Source organism: Elephas maximus, chromosome 23 (assembly GCF_024166365.1).
Source record: "Elephas maximus indicus isolate mEleMax1 chromosome 23, mEleMax1 primary haplotype, whole genome shotgun sequence".
In the NCBI taxonomy this organism is placed as follows: Eukaryota; Metazoa; Chordata; class Mammalia; order Proboscidea; family Elephantidae; genus Elephas; species Elephas maximus.
This window is the reverse complement of record NC_064841.1, coordinates 9,661,322-9,678,663: the sequence shown is the minus strand read 5'-3', so window position 1 is coordinate 9,678,663 and position 17,342 is coordinate 9,661,322. Positions and strand designations below refer to the sequence as shown.

Below are 17,342 nucleotides of genomic sequence, written 5' to 3'. Positions count from 1 at the left end.
TCCTCGCAATTGTTGCCATGTTTGAGCCCATCGTTGCAGCCACTGCATCAATCCATCTTGTCGATGGTCTTTCTCTTTTTGCTGATCATCTACTTTACCAAGCACGATGTCCTTCTCCAGGGACTGTCCAAAGTCCAAAGTACCAGAGAGGAAGTCTCACTTACACATGCCTATAATCCAGTCTGGTTCTTGGCCAGGGGAAGTCCTTCACAAGGCTGAACAGGTTCAAAGGTCGCTGAAGCACCTGCATAGACAATTCCACTTTACCTGTACCTTAGTCCTCGAGTTAGTCGCCTCTGTTTACCTGCCTTTTCTTGCTGACTTCACTCTAATCTCTGGGAAACACTTCCTTATGAACGGATCTCCCTCTGTTCTCTGTGACGTGGGCATCATGTCTCAGATCCCCACCCCCATAGCCAGTCACCATCAGGACCAACACTGGGATGCTACAGCTCCTAGGGCGAACTACCAGTCCTCGGCGTCCTCCATGTTTATGATGGCTGCCCCGAGGCCCTTTGAAATCTGCCTGTTTGATTTCATTCTGATCCTAAATGTCTAGAGAGCAATGGGGGTAAGGTGGAGTACCTTCTCTGAAGCCTTAAACCCTACAGCCCTCAAGGAAAAGGATTCCAGAGGCAACTGGTCTTAGATAGCCTCCAACCTTTTCCATTCTTACTCCCAATCTGGGAAGAAATTTCCTCTGAGTATCACAGAAATAATGCCAACCACAGCCCTTCTCTGTTTCAAACAGCTTAAATCAGTTATTTGGTGATTTTGCATGTCTAATGTTGCCAGGTGGAAACCCCATGTTCTGCTCAGCGTGACTTGTTTAGAGGCCAAGGCGGGAGATCAGAAAGACATCTTTATTTCGTTGCACAAGGAAAGGAGTAATTGGGGCTCTTGCCTCCAAGACTGCTCTCAGGTGGCTTGAAGAGGTGGGCTTTTACAGAGAGCAGACAAGGAAATACAAATTCATCATGAATATTCAAAACTGACCTTCAGGCAAGTGCCCAGAGCTTGGGGATGGCTAGGCATTTTCTTTAGACCAGGGTTCGATTCTCTGGGTTGGAGGAAGAGGTTGATTTTCCTTCATTAACATGTTAAGCCTCCACCCAGAGGCGGGTTAAGGCCATCTATGGCCCATTCTGTTGTTATCTTGTCAAGGACAATTTCGGAAGAATGGGCAGCCTATTCTGTTCAGAGTAGGCGGATAAGCCAAAGCAGGTGTCTCTTAGGAGGGTTGGGCTCTGAGGCTGCCTGCCTCGCTAATATTTTAAGAAACTTTTGAAAGCGTGCCCTAAAATTTCTTTTGACATTGTTAAGAGAGTTGTTTCGGAACAACTCCAGAAACGATTCCAAGCTGGGGTGGAGGAAAAGATTCAGAGGCATAATATGTCTTATGTTTAGCGTTTCTTCATAGCAGATAAGATCATTTTATAGAAAGCCCTTTTTTCTTGTGGTTATTTTATTTTTTTAATTATATTTTTTGCTTGCTAAGATATGGCCAATGGAATTATTGAAGACCCAAACTTCTTTTTTGAAAAGTGGCAGAAAATGCACCTCCTGGAGAAACCTAAAAAAACCAAACCCATTGCCAACAAGTCAACTCCGACTCAAAGGGAGAGATGACACTTCTGAAGTGGAGCTATTTGTGGGAACTCCTTGGTTACACAGATAAAATATTTCTCTCACAAGAGGAATCAGCCACAAAGTGGGTGCTCCGCGCCCTGGTGAGCCCCAGGGCTGGCCTTGGGCAAAACTAAAAACTGGAAAAGTTGGCTTTGGTGCAACCACCCAAACACTGTCTCCCTCTCCCGGCTTCCCTCCCTCTCTCTCTTTCTCTCTCTCTCACACACACACATACCCCGAGCACCTTGGGCCTCCTTTCAGGGAAGGCCCAGAAGTCCTCCTGCCTAGTCTTTGATACTTTTCCCTTTTGTGAAAATGTTCTCTTCAGAGTCTGTCCTATTGTAAAGAGAGAAAATGGGGTGAAATCATAAAATATTGGGAGTATTTAAAGGTTATAATTTTTTTTTAAATCCCTGAAAATCATCCAGTAAGATTTTCATAATTGTCACTTTTTAATATTTTAGCTGCAAAACTCTTGCTTCAAAAGACAAGCTGTGCCAAGGCCCAATGTGTAAGTAAGATAATCAGCAGTGCTCTGGGTACAGTCCTTTCTTTTCCCAGAGAGGGGAGCCTGGAAGCCCCCAGAAACCTAGAAAACCACTGACCTAATCCAACCCGCTCAATTCACAGGTGACAATTCACAGAGCCCGGGATTGAACCAACTTGCCCCACTTTGCCTAATGAAACCATGACAAAGGTCAAACACTCTTCAAGGAGAAGTCTTTACTGTCACTGAGCCTGACAGAGGGCTTCTGAGGCCCTGTAATAAATGCTAATTACCTGAATTCAACAATTTATCCTATGGTGTTAATGACTGGTACCATCTTTACACATGACCCTCTTAGGGGTGTTTACTGTCATTTAAACTGGGATTGGCTTCTTAGATCAAAGAAAAGAATGTCCAAGAGCAAATATTTAGATGTTATCGGTAGGCTTGTTGGTTCAGGAGAAAATGGAGGGGAGGAGAATAGAACTTCCAAGGAGGGCTGTGCTGTCCTTTAAAAATCATCTGGTGGCTAGGGGTTAACAGCTACGGCTTCTAACCAAAAGATCGGCAGTTCGAATCCACCAGGTGCTCCTTGGAAACTCTATGAGGGCAGTTCTACTCTGTCCTGTAGGATCTCTATGACTCCGAATAGACTGGATGGCAATGGGTTAATGGGTTTCTTCAACATAATGGTGTAATTGTGGGGGGAGGGGGAAGAGAATCATAACAATAGCTGTTGTTTTCATAAAAGTACCTAAACTAAGAAACATTAGTGCTTGCTTTGGCAACACATATACTAAAATTGGAAGGATACAGAGAAGATCAGCATGGCCCTAGTGCAAGGATGAGAAGCCCTGATGGCACAATGGTTTAGCACGTGGCTTTTAACAGAAAGGTTGACGGTTGGAACTCTCTAGCTGCTCCGCAGGAGAAAGATGTGGCAGTCTGCTTCCGTAAAGGCAGCAGCCTTGGAAACCCTGTAAGGCAGTTCTACTCTGTCCTATAGAGTCACTGTGAGTCTGAATCGACTCGAATGCACACAACAACAGCAGAATTCTGATGGCCCAACTGTTAAATGCTCAACTGCTGACCGAAAAGTTCATGGTTCAAACCCACCCAGGAGAAAGACCTACGATCTAATTCCTTAAAGTTTATAGCTTAGAAAACCCTATGGGGCAGTTAGTTCTACCCTGTCATTTGGGGTCCCATGAGTTGCAATCAACTTGACAGCATCTAACAGCAACAACAGTGCAAGAATGACACGAAAATTCACAAAGAAAAACTGAAGTAAATCATGTAGTCTGACCTGGCGTGCAGAAGCTGGAATGGGAAAGCATCCAGAGTTGGTCCTACAATAATTCGGGTTAGGGCATGTTGGTTAGCTACTTCTGATGTCATTACACATGTGTGCTACAATTTATACTGCTCTACATTTTTGGGTTTTTTTGGTATCATGAGTAGAAGCTTCATTTTAACATCAAGTTTAGTTTGACGTTCTAGGAATATAGTACAAAAACAGGACTTTTGGACCCTCAAAATGTATTTCTGCTTCCTTTTCTTTTTCTCCCAACCCATAAGTTGAGTTCATCATGATAGCAAGAAATACATAGATGACCAAAGTAATTTGTTTAGGGTTGGTCATGGGCACCATTAAGTGGTGACAGGTGTTATGCTGTGAATAAACGTGTAAATGGAAAATAAAAATTCTATTTATTGGAGATCTAAAAGGATTGAGTCCCTGGAAAAAATAACAGCAGCCCAGTCACCACAATGTGCCTCATTCACTGCCCTGCCAGCCAGACTAGATGCTTCCCTCCAGTAGTCCTCACGTTTGTGTTATTATTACCGGGAAGGGGGCGGAAAGGGTGCCGATGATAACAGGAAATGAAACTAAAGAAACTCTTATCCATTATGATTTCACGTATATCACCAAGGAAGAGGTCCAGCTTCCCAATGTACTGTGAAACGCTCAACAACAGCACTGAGTGAGTGTCATCTGGATGGATGTTTGAGTCACAATCACATAAACCCAATCTAAAATGCTGTGGGGTTGTTTACTTTTCTGCAAGGCACAAATGTCAGAAATGTGTGAAGCTGAGTAATGCTAGAACATCAGGAATTCTCAAGGGCGGTGAAAGTTTTCTGTCTTAAAGTGAGGGGCCAAAAACCTCACCGTACGTTCTACTCTGCCAAAACTCTACTTGGAGAGAAAATGAGAAGAAATTCCAAAATATTTTCTCATCCAATTCTACCATCAAATGACAAACATCAGGTTTGTGTGTATACGTGTGTGTGTTTTAGATGAAGCTTTACAGAGCAAATTAGTTTCTCATTAAACAACACACGTATTGTTTTGTGATATTGTTTGCCAACCCCATAATGTGTCAACTCTCCCCTTCTCGAATTTGGGTTCCCCATTTCCAATCTTCCAGCTTTCCTGTCCCCTCCTGCCTTCTCTTCCTTGCTCTTGGGCTGGTGTGCCGATTTAGTCTCATATACATGGTTGAGCGATGTGTATTACTGTTTGTTTTATGGGCCTGTCTAATCTTTGGCTGAAGGGTGAACCCCAGGAGTGACTTCAGTACAAACATCAGGTTTTGCTATCAGTCAAATCATTGTTCTTTGTAGCCACGCCAGTGGCTCTGTGGAAAGATATTCTGCTCAATGATTTGTGAAGGTGTGAATGCGCCTAAAGATTTTGTAGAGGAAGAAAACCTGTGTTCTCAACACTTAAAGATTATCACTAAGTCTTACAGTGTCTTTAAATTGGTTCGGAAGTGTAAAGATAATCAGAATGTCAATAGAAGAGGCTCTAACAGTCAGAATTCCTGTTGAAAATCAAAGAACAAAACTCACTTAAATTCAGTGTGGTTTAGGCATCTGCGGGAAGACCTCAGTCTTGCTCTCAAAACACTACCTTTTTTACCTTGCTTTGCGCAGGTTTGTGTGCTCATCGCATAGTTCTAGCCTGCTCTAAGATTTGTTGAGAAATATGGTTGGCTACACTCAAGAATTAACAGATGCAGTTGCCTTGTTTTTGGAATACAGAGAAGACCAGCAATAATTTTTCAAAATATTTAATAACCAGCACGGTGTGGGCACGGATAAGTCAGGACTGATGCTGGCCACAAATAATAGGTATGGCTACACTGGAGCGTACCTACTGAGTACCAATTTTTCCATCGTTCAGAAATAACAATGAGGTGGCAATGTAGGTATCAACATGGAAAGATGTCCAAATGATACAGCCAAGTGAGGAAGAAAAGAAAGAAAGTTACATACCGTTGTGTATAACATGATTCTGTTTATAAATGTTGACAGGGATCTAATGAACCTTTCAAAATACCCCCATAGGATTCTGGCAAACATGTGGAGAACCCTGGGCGAAGGGCTCTCCTGAGACCCTTATTCCTGAGTTTCAGTACTGTCTATACCACATTACACAGCCCTTTCAGGACTGGGGTTCTGTAAAATCAAGGAGTAAGACCAGAAAATCTTCATGCCTATTCTAGTTCTAACTCGCCTCGAGTGTAAGAGTATCTTTCTTAGTTTCCTTTTGTGAAACAAGGGATTAAAAATATCTACTTCAAAGAGGCTTTATATGAGCAGCTTTGTGAACAAACATTGTAAACTGTGGATCTAGTATAATAATAATACACCATAGCTTGGAAAAGCCCACGCTCCAATTTACTGGTTGTTCATACAGCTAGCTCTTCCTAACTTTAACTCACTTGGGGATATTACCTCCACAAATTCTTCATAATAAAGCAAGAAGTTTTATGTTTAAGGTAATTTTAAGAGCTGAATCATATCAAATGTCAGCCTGGGGGAAAAATCTGTTGCCGCAAAGTTGGCTTAATTAAATTTCTGGAAAGTGAATCCTGTCTTCCCACTGATGTCCTTAATGAAATCAGAGTCACGTTTCCTAGAAAATATTCCAGTGGATTAGGTTGCAAACTCATTTTCCTATTTGAGGAATTAGAGAAGTTGGCTGACTAGTCTTTGCAGGGCACCGTCTCTGTCAGATAAAACAGTTTATGGCTCTGATTCTCCTTCAGTATTCAGTGGAGGAGGAGCCCTCCCTCAAACCGGAATGCCAGTGAACAGCCCCTCTCAGATTGTCGTAGAGTCTTAGGAATGTGTATCCCTTCTTGATGTCAATCCAATGAAGCTGAGCTCACTCCAAATTTGTTTCTTATTAAACTGTATGCCTACAGAGGACAGAAATAGAATTGATGATGGATGTCACTTAGAGAACAATTCCATATAAAGAACATCCTACCAACCACAGCTGTCCAATAAAGAAAAAGCCTGCCGTTGGAGGAACTGAATTCCCTGGCACAGGAGAAAGCCAGGGGAGACAGCTCACCACTGGTGGGGATGACTGTCTACTTTGTGTTAGACTATTTATGCTAATCTTTTATCTCTCCTAAGGAATTGACTATGAGTCGGAATCAACTCGACAGCAGTGGGTTTGGTTTTTTTGTTTTTTTTGGTTTAATGAATTGTAGGCATCCTGAAGGCAGCTTTTCTTATTTAGTTTGTTTCTGGATTTCTGAACACATTGTGTTCTTGTTAGGTGCCGTCAGTTCCAACTTACAGAGACCCCATGTACAACAGAACAAAACACTGCCCATTCCTGTGCCATCCTCACAATCCTCGTTATGCTTGAGTCCACGGTTGCAGCCACTGTGTCAATGCATCTTGTTGAGGTTCTTCCTCTTTTTCGCTCACCTCTACTCTACCAAGCATGATGTTCTTCTCCAGGGACTGATCTCTCCTGATAACATGCTCAAAGTATGTAAGACAAAGTCTTGCCATCTTTGCTTCTAAGGAGGATTCTGGCTCTACTTCTTCCAAGACAGATTTGTTCATTCTTCTGGAAGTCCATGGTATATTCAATCTTCACCAACAACACTATAATTCAAAGGTATCAATTCTTCTTCGACCTTCCTTATTCATCACCCATGCATATGAGATGATTGAAAATAGCATGGCTTGAGTAAGGTACACCTTAATCCCCAAAGTGACTTCTTTGTTTTTAACACTTTAAAGAAGTCTTTTCAGCAGATTTGCCCCTAAGCAATATGTTTGATTTCTTGGTGACTGCTTCCAAGGGTACAGATCCAAGTAAAATGAAATCCTTACCATCTTCAATCTTTTCTCCATTTATCATGATGTTGCTTAACAGTCCAGTTGTGAGGATTTTTTGTTTTCTTTATGTTGAGGTGTAATCCATACCTAAGGCTGTAGTCTTTGATCTTCATCAGTAAGTGCTTCAAGTCCTCTTCATTTTCAGCAAGCAAGGTTGTGCCATCTGCACATGTTAACGAGCCTTCCTCCAACCCTGTTGCCTCCTCCTTCTTCACAAAGTCCAGCCTCTCAGATCATTTGCTCAGCATACAGACTGAAAGTACGGTGAAAGGATACAACCCTGGTGCACACCTTTCCTGACTTAAAACCACACAGTATCCATAGTCTGTTCAAACAACTGCCTCTTGGTCTATGTACAGTTTCCCCATGAGCACAATGAAGTGTTCTGGAATTCCCATTCTTCCCAACGTTATCCATAGTTTGTTATGATCTACACAGTCAAATGCCTTTGCATAGTCAGTAAAACACAGGTAAACATTTCTCTGCTTTCAGCCAATATCCATCTGACATAAGCAGATATCCCTCGTTCCATGTCCTCTTCAGAATCTGGCTTGAATTTCTGGCTGTTCCCTGTTGGTGTACTGCTGTAACTACTATTGAATGATCTTCAGCAAAATTTTACTTGAGTGTGATATTAGTGATATTGCTCCATAATTTCTACATTCTGTTGAATCACCTTTCTTTGGAGTACGCACAAATATGGGCTTCTTTCAGTCTGTTGGCCAGGGAGCTGTCTTCCAAACTTCTTGGATAAGTAAGTGAGCACCTCCAGTGCTGCATCTGTTAGTTGAAACATCTCATTTGGTAGTTTGTCATTTCCTGAAGCCTTGTTTTTTGCCAATGCCTTCAGTGCGACTTCCTCCTTCAGTATCATTGGTTCTTGATCATACACTACGTCCTGACATGATTGAATTTTAACCAGTTCTTTTTGGTACTGTGACTCTGTGTATTTCTTCCATCTTCTTTTGATGCTTCCTGCATTGTTCAATATATTCCCCATACAATCCTTCAGTATTGCAACTCAAGGTTTGAATTTTTTCTTCAGTTCTTTCAGCTTGAGAAACGCTGAGTGTGTTCTTCCCTTTTGATTTTCTAATTCCAGGTCTTTGCACATGTCATTATAGTACTTTGTCTTCTCTATCAATCCTTTAAAATCTTCTGTTCAGCTCTTTTACTTCATCATTTCTTCCATTCACTTTGGCCACTCGATGCTCAAGAGCAAGTTTCAGAGTCTCTTCTGACATCCATTTTGATCTTTTCTTTCTCTTTTGTCTTCTTAATGACCTCTTGCTTTCTTCATGTATGATGTCCTTGATGTCATTCCACAGCTCATCTGGTCTTCAGTCATCAGCATTCAATGAGTCAAATCTGTTCTTAAGATGGTCTCTAAATTCAGGTGAGATATACTCAAGATTGTATTTTGGCTCTCTTGAACTTGCTCTAATTTTCTTCAGCTTCAACTTGAACTTCCTTACGAGCAATCGATGCTCTGTTCTGCAGCCAGCCCTTGGCCTTGTTCTGACTGATAATATTGAGCTTCTCTCTCATCTCTTGATTTGATTCCTGTGTATTCCATCCAGCTAGGTCCGAGTGTATAGTCGCCATTTATGCTGTTGAAAAAAAGTATTTGCAATGAAGAAGTTGTTGGTCTTGCAAAATTCTATCATGTGATCTCCAGTGTTGTTTCTAGCACCAAGGACATATTTCCCGACTACTGGTCCTTCTTCTTTGTTTCCAGTTTTCACATTTCAATCACCAGTAATCACCAATGCATCTTGATTGCATGTTTGATCAATTTCAGAGTGTGGATTTTGGTAAAAATCTTCAATTTCTTCGTCTTTGGGCTTAATGGTTGCTATGTAAATTTGAATAATAGTCATATTAATTGGTGTTCCTTGTAGGGGTATGGATATTATCACTGACAGTGTTGTACTTCAGGATAGATCATGATGTGTTCTTTTTTGATGAATGGGATGCCATTCCTCTTTAATTTATTATTCCTGGCATAGTAGACCATATGATTGTCTGATTCAAAATGGCCAATACCAGTCCATTTCAGCTCACTAATGCCTAGGATATTGATCTTTATGCATTCTGTTTCATTTCTGATGACTTAGAATTTTTCTGGATTCATATTTCATACATTCCACATTCCAATTATTAATGGATGTTTGCAACTGTTTGTTCTTATTTTAAGTTTTGCTACATGAGCAAATGAAGGTCCCAAAAGCTTTCGTCCATCCACATCATTGAACTTGACTTTATTTTAAGAAGGAAGCTCTTCCCCAGTTGTATTTTGTATGCCTCCTACCTGAAGGGCTCGTCTTCCAGCACTATATCAGACAACATTATTCTGACAGTGTTATTCTATTATTCATAAGAATTTCACCAACCAATTCTTCCAAAAGTAGTCCTGCCAACTATGCCACGACCACTTGTCTATCAGTTTGTCTTACTGCGGTAGTTTGCATGTTGCTGTGATGTTGGAAGCTATGCCAAAAGTATTTCAAATACCAGCTGGGTCACCCATGGTGGACAGGTTTCCATGGAGCTTCCCGACTAAGACAGACTAGGAAGAAGGACCTGGTAGTTTATTTCTGAAAAAATTGGCCAGTGAAAACCTTACGAATTTCATAATGAGTGTTCTGCAATTTTTCAGAACCTTTTACTACCTCCAGGCTGTTGTCGGTCCTCCTTGCAGTTCTCCACTTGGAAGATTTTCTTTATGACCTTAGGTCCCAAGCTCATACTCAAATGTCTTGGAACTGAAAAACCATTGTTTTCATTGCAAAGTGTATAACTTTTAAAAAGAGCTATACTGTGAAAGGAAACCCTGGTGGTATAGTGGTTAAGAACTATGGCTGCTAACCAAAAGGTCAGCAGTTTGAATCCATCAGGCACTCCTTGGAAACTCCATGGGGCAGTTCTACCCTGTCTTATAGGTCCAGTATGAGTTGGCAAAGGGTTTGGTTTTTTTTTTTTTTTTTTTTTTGGTACTGCAAAGTCATCTTTTACCAGTATGAACCCCATATTGATAAAAAAAAAAAAAAAAAAAAAGTACAAAAATTTGAAGTTTTACATTGTGGCATATAAATCACAAATTAACTGAATTCTTGAAATGGATTCTTTCCATGGCTGACTTTTTTCTGCTTTTTCCATAATGGAGATGTTACATTGTCTCTCAGAGAACTAAAGCTTGAGGTCTTGTGGTACGCGCCTTGCATGAAATAAAATGGAGGACGATATTAATTTCATTTTTCTACTCTGGTGACTTTTCTATCTGGCAATTTCCAAATTCTACAAAACTTTTTACTTCAAGTAAAGTATAATTGAACCTCCTATTACTCTGGAGTCCAACCAGCATCCTGATTTGTTTATATCTGTTTTTCAAACTCTGATTCTGAACTCTTCAGTGGATGGTAAAACTCATTTAATGGTTCACAAACCAGAATTAAAAAAAAAAAAAAATTACATGGAATAGAATGGAAAATATCAGAATGCATCATAGCTAGTAGAAAAACATATTTTTTCAGGTAATTTTAGTTTCAGTGATTAAGATTTGTGTGTGTGTATGTATCACATATGTATATACTTGGTTGCAATGTAAAATGTATTTTCTATTGAGTGTCCTGTGGAAAAAACATTTTGAAAACCATTAGTTTTCAGAGTGCTCCAGAACCCTTGAAATAATGCCCACAGTATTGTCACTGGTTTGAAACATCCACCAACTGTCCAGTTTTCTCAGGAGACCACTTTGGTAGATCACTGGGCTCGTACATAGTGAAATGACTCAGTTCAACCACCTTTAAATTTTCTCGTCAGCAGTAAGGGAACAGTTGACCTAGTTCCCAAAAGTTCATGCATTTAAGCCAACTGGAATGAAAATAAGAAGTGTAGAGGTTATTTATTTTACATTGTCCACAGATGAACTGAAGATCAAGTGCTTTACAGCTGCATGGGTCCCAACATTTATGGCCCTTCTTTCCTCTCCATTGAAGGGGGGAAGCCATTGTTCTTCTCCTGGATTTATCTTTGTTGTCTTCCTTCTTTCCATCTTTATGGCTCGCTATTACTCTCGCCCTTATTCTCTTTCTTAACCCTTGGCAAATACATGGGGCAAAGTTTACAAGGGTTAAATATTTCTAAGAATCTTGCTTTTAAAGCTTGTTAGGAAGGTCTTTCTTCTACCCTCCTTGCTTTTTTTTTTTCTCCTTCCTCCCTACTCGTTCAAAACCACAAGATAAGTGTTTAAAGCCACTCCTACTATGGAAAGTGGTCTCTGCCTCCTTCACAACAGGAAACATTCCATGTGTGGTGGCAGTGGTTGGAATAAGTCAAAATAAAAAGGATATGTGAACATAAACAGTTCTAAATTGCCTTTTTCTATTTTCTTTCAGTAGTTTTAAATAGGTACAAATGACACACAGTTCATGAGCAGAAGAAAGTTCATTCTGATAAATATTTTATTCTTTCAGCTGAAACAAAATGTAAATGTATTTCACTTGGTGATCATATTCTCCATTCACTGGTTCTTTTAAACAAAATCTTTTTTTTTTTTTAATTTCTATCTTATCAGTATGGTGCATAGAGAATATTTGAATTGAGGCTAAATCTATTTTCTCAAAATTTTTTAGAGGGATTATTCTCTAAACAAAGTATTATTAAAAGCAGACTTCTACAAAGTTGACTTTAGCTGTAATTATTTTCTTTGAATATGAGAAGGATATTTTGATTTCCCAAACGCACATTAAATGAATGCTTGAACTGGATCCTTTCCCTGGCTGACTTTTCACTATTTTTTTCTAGAATAGAAACATGACATTGTCTCTCAGAGAACTAAAGCTTGAGACTCCATGGTATGCGAGGGTGAAATAAAATGGAGGACGTTACCACCTTCATTCTTCTCCTCTAACATTTGAACTATGGACGTGCTTCATGTGTGTTGTCAACAGTGTAAGACTGCTTTTAGAGAGTGTAAAAGCAGCAAAGCTTTACATAAAGGGATCTGCCACTCCTCTCTTCTTGGCCTCGGTAGCCTCTATCACCTCTACTGCATAAGGTAATCTCTAAGGTCTAAGTGAAGTTCAGCTAGAATGATCTCCAGGGACTTTTTTTTTTTAATCCTTCTAGCTCTACAAATTCTTCAGTTTTCTTAAACATTATTCAATGATTTGAAGTTGAGTAAAACCGATTTTTACAGGTCTTAGGTTTCTTTTACCCTGCCTAGAGAGGACTTCTTAGACATATATTGCTGTCGTGGAAAATGGTATGGCGGTTCCACCAAAACCTAAAAATAGAACTACTATCCAAAAACCCACCGCCATTGAGTTGATTCCAACTCATAGCAACCCTATAGGACAGAGTAAAACCGTCCCATAGAGTTTCCAAGGAGTGCCTGGTGGATTCAAACTGCTGACCTTTTGGTAAGCAGCCATAGCACTTAACCACTACACCACCAGGGTTTCCAGAACGACCATAGGACCCAGCAATTCCACTCCTAGGTATACACCCAAAAGAGTCAAAAGCAGAAACTTCAAACAGAGACTTGTACACCAATGTTCATTGCAGCACTATTCACAATAACCAAAAAGTGGAAACAGCCTGAATGGGTACACAAACAGATGAATGGATAAACAAAACGTGGTACATACATACAATGGAATACTATGAAGTCTTGATACATGCTACAACATGATTGGAGCTTGAAGGCTTTATGCTGAGTGTAATAAGTCAATCAAAAAAGGAGATCTATTGTATGACCTCACTGATATAAAAAGACAAGAAAAGGCAAATGTATAGATACCAAAGTTTATTAGTGGTTACCAGGGGCAGGAAGAAGAGGGAAGAGGGGACTAATGGTGATGGAAAAATGGCATTGATTAAGGGTAGGGTTGCACAGGCAATTATTGTAATTGATGTCAATAAGTTGTACACTTGTAAAAAGTTGAACTGGCAAAAGTTATGTGATAGATGTATCTACAACAATGACCAAAAAAAAAAAGAACTATGTTGGATTTCGTTGTATTATATACCATTTTCAGTGTTTGTAAATCAAGGGGAAAGGCTATAACTGACACTCCTTCAATTATTACATAACCAAAGTAAAGGTAGTGAAGGGGCGTGAGAAATCTCACAAGGCAAGGGAGAAGCCAGCCTTTGGATTTCTTCTATTTTGTTGAAACAGTAAAGCATGCATGATCAAAACTAGCTCACAAATAGACAGTCAGTACAGTGGCAGCCTGCTCCAACAGGATACAATAACTTCATCAAGGTACACTAGTCCAGTTGCAAAGAATCTTGTGGTTCTTCTAGTAGCTGTATAAACATGTGTTTGCGTTCTTCAAAGGTTAAGGAAAAGGAAAAGTGGCCCACATGATTACCAGAGTAATTAATGAAAACCCAGGCCAGTCAGCAACAACTGATTTGAACTGGTCAGTGTACCTCGAGGCCACAGGAAAAAAAAAAAACAACCCGGGAGCCTTGTAGCCCCTTCCTCAGGGGAGGAACGTGTCCATTATCTTGTTCTCAGTGGAGAACCATCTCCCCTGCCCCATCCTCATGAATTGCTGAACCTAAAGGTCATTTCCCTCCAATCCAGGAGAGAAGGTAATGGGTACAGAAGGCGGGCTGCTAGACCACAAGCCTTAGGGATCTTCCAGAAGCCTTCATTCCTGCCAGGAACTTCCTTAAGAGGAGGCCTAGGGGTAAGGAGATAAACAATACTATAAAAATATTGGATCCTAGAGATGTTTCTCTTCATCCCTATTTGTCTTTGAAGTAAGGTGTCCAGAGGGAAAAAGAAAACTTGGAAGAACACGGAAACTTCTATTATGCAGGCCCCTATTTCAACCTTACATGATCTTTTTTTTTTTTAACCTTATATACTGGAACTTTTCCGATATATATGCAACTGTAGAGACAATACTATAATGAACACCCAGATACTCATAACATGACTTCTGCAATTATCAACTCAGGACCAATCTAGCTCTTCTCCATACCTCCCACTGTCTCTACCCCTTCCCAAATTATTTTGAAGCAAATTCCAAACATCATATTATTTTAGAAGTTTCAAGGTGGCACCCCCCACTTCCATTTAGGGGAAAAAAAAACTCTTCTTTTTTTTTTGTGAAGAGATGGCTTTTTTGGTGACTTTAAATTATCTCCCACTTTTTAGAGATGAGGAAATCCAACTGAAAGAAGAAAATTGAAAACCTTAGGTAAAATCATTACTGTGGTTGAGATAAATTATATAAAGTCCTTAATACCTCTAGTGGAATTTCACTATATCCACAAAATTGATATCTCTTAATAGTCCACACATATTTATTTAGTATACGTTATGTGCCAGATCTTTGAAATCACAGAGCCTTAAAAAAGATCAGTGACCCTGATGTAAGAATACAGAGCTGTTTTCCCAGGAAAGATGGAAATATATATACTTTATAAAAGAAATAGATTGTTTTTGTCACAAAGTTAATGAGTGTTAATTATTTATTAGAGCTCAAAACAACATTTATTAGAATTCCCAGGAAGAAATGCAAGATCTGAGGTTATTCCTTCTGCTATCCGTAGATATTTGGTAAATTTTGCTTGTGCAGATTTCCTATGCAGCAAAAATAAAAATATCCTCAGGAGAAAAGAAAGTGAAGCCCTTATTATTTTAACAGGACTACCCTCTCCAGTGAGGGTAATAATGGTTCTGTGGTAGAATTTTCACTTTCTATGTGGGAGACCCAGAAAACCCTGGTGGCATAGCGGTTAAGTGCTACAGCTGCTAACCAAAAGATCAGCAGTTTGAATCCACCAGGCATTCCTTGGAAACTCTATGGGGCATTTCTACCCTATCCTATAGGGCCGCAGGTTTGGTTTTTTTGTTTATGTGGGAGACCCAATTTCCATTCAGTGGTGGCTTGAGTGTTGCTATGATGCCAAACAAGCTTCCAGACTAAGACAGACTAGGAAGAAAGATCTAGCAGCCTTCAGCCCATAAAAACCCTTTGGATCACAATGGTCTGATCCTATTGCACGTGGGACTGCCGCGAGTCAGGGGCCAACCTGGCAGCTAACAACTCTTTCCAGTAACCTACTGGAAACAAACATAATCTTTTCCACAGAGATTTACATCCATCTGCCTTCCTAGAAAGGCTGCATTATGGGTAAACACAAGTCTTATGGGGCAACATTACATTTCAAGCTACAGCTCTTTGTAAACCCAATGGCCCGTCCCTACAAACCAGCAGTGAGGCTCTTCTAAAAAATAAACTCCTTAACAAAGATCCTATTACCTAAAACAACTATTTTTCTTCCCTTTACTCAAAACTCTTTACTTTCAGACTGGCTGAAGATTCTTCCTGTCCTAAATTAGGTCATCAAAAATATCCGTGGCTACTCATAGGCCTCCAGATTTTAACTTGGAAAAAAATTTTTTTTTTTAACCTCGATTCTAAAAGGACCATTTCTTGCAAACATTTCCACTCATTTTGAACACTAGCTTCCTCAGAAGAACAAGAGTTCCTACCTTCTGTACCCTCAGAGCACGTACCACTCATCCCCTGCCTCAGACACAGATGCCCACAAAAACAACAGAGAGAGGCAGGATGAGGCAATGAATTCTCATTCGTCCTCACTGCCAGACCGGTATTAGATCCTTTCTGCTGTCTTCTACTTCTTGCACAGTTTGAACACTGTTTTGTTTTATGGCAGACTCTGTATCAAATATTAATGTTCTTAGATTCATAATCATACACAGTCCTCAAGTTTTATCCACTGAGTCAACATAGAAATTTAAAATCAGTTGGAGAAAGGTTAGTATACTTTTCTTTGTGTTTTCATTATTCTCAAAGGTCTTGAACACAAACTACATTTTTACTAAATAGTGTTTTGTGGTCCTCCTGTCAAATGTTGTTAGTTTGATATGTGGAGAACATCGTCTAAAGGGAACTCTAAGTCAAGGGGAGAAAATACTTCTAGAACTTTCCATGAGCTGGTATGTCTCCAAATTGAAAAATATGTAAATAGGAACTTCTTTAGGTAATAGATGTTCTTGTTGGAAAAATAGCTATTCATACAATTACTTAGACCATCAAGGAATCTTTTCAATTCCATTTTTGCTGGTATTTAGAGGCTATTTTCCATTCCCACCTTCAGTATTAACAAACCAGGGGCAGGGAATATGCAGCCAACAACCATGCAGAACCAAAAAGATATTCAAAACCCGCCAAAGAGATTAACCTGAGAGTCAAAAGGAAAGCAATCTTTACAGAATATTTTGATGATCATAATAATGCCAGGTGTGCAGACAAACCCTTTAGAGACTTAACAGTCCAAATCCCTATGTTTATAAATGAGAACATTGACACCTGAGACATCATGCCAATTGCCTAAAGTTTTGCTGGCAAGAACCACTTGTTTATTTCAACAAACATTTACTGAACATCTGTTCTATAGCTGACACTTAAGATGTTTGGGATAAAGAGATGCAAGACATAGTCCCTCCCCCCAAGAAGTTCACAGTCCAGAGGAGATGTTAGCTGCTTTCCAGTCAGCCCCCAACTTATGGGGACCCCACGCACAACAGAAGGAGACATGCAAGCCACCACTGACAGACAGATGATGGATGGTGGCTGCACATGAGGTCTACTGGCCGAGGGTCATGCCCAGGTCTCCCACATGGAAGGCAAGAATTCCACCACTGAACTACCAGAGCCCCAGCACATGGTGACAGGCACTGTGAGAGAAGAAGTCACAAGGTGAGGCCAGAACCCAGAGAGGAGCAAATCAGGAAAAACTTTCTGGAGGGGGTGGACCCTGGCCTGGGTCTTGAAGAAGGTGAAGAGCTGGCCAGGAAAGGAAGAGAAGAAAGATAAGGAGACAAGGAACTGTCTCCTTAGGTCTTCCTGCATTCACATCAGACTGGTCTACTTTTAAAATAGTTGGGGTTTGAGTTTTGTTTTTGTCTGTGAATAATTGTATCGCTACGTCAGAACATGGTGCTAATGAAGTGAAAGCTACAGAGGCACAGGAAACCCTTAAAAGCTACCTTACACTGGCCACAAGGGGGAGCAGATTA

General features: G+C 40.2%; 1 long non-coding RNA gene and 1 pseudogene across 1 annotated transcript in view; one reads left to right on the top strand and one right to left on the bottom strand.

Annotated features, from left to right (window-relative positions):
- LOC126066603 (uncharacterized) overlaps positions 1-17,342 on the bottom strand; it is a 238,198-nt gene that overhangs the window by 104,288 nt on the left and 116,568 nt on the right. The window lies entirely within an intron of this gene.
- On the top strand, positions 2,889-2,989 carry LOC126066636 (uncharacterized; annotated as a pseudogene).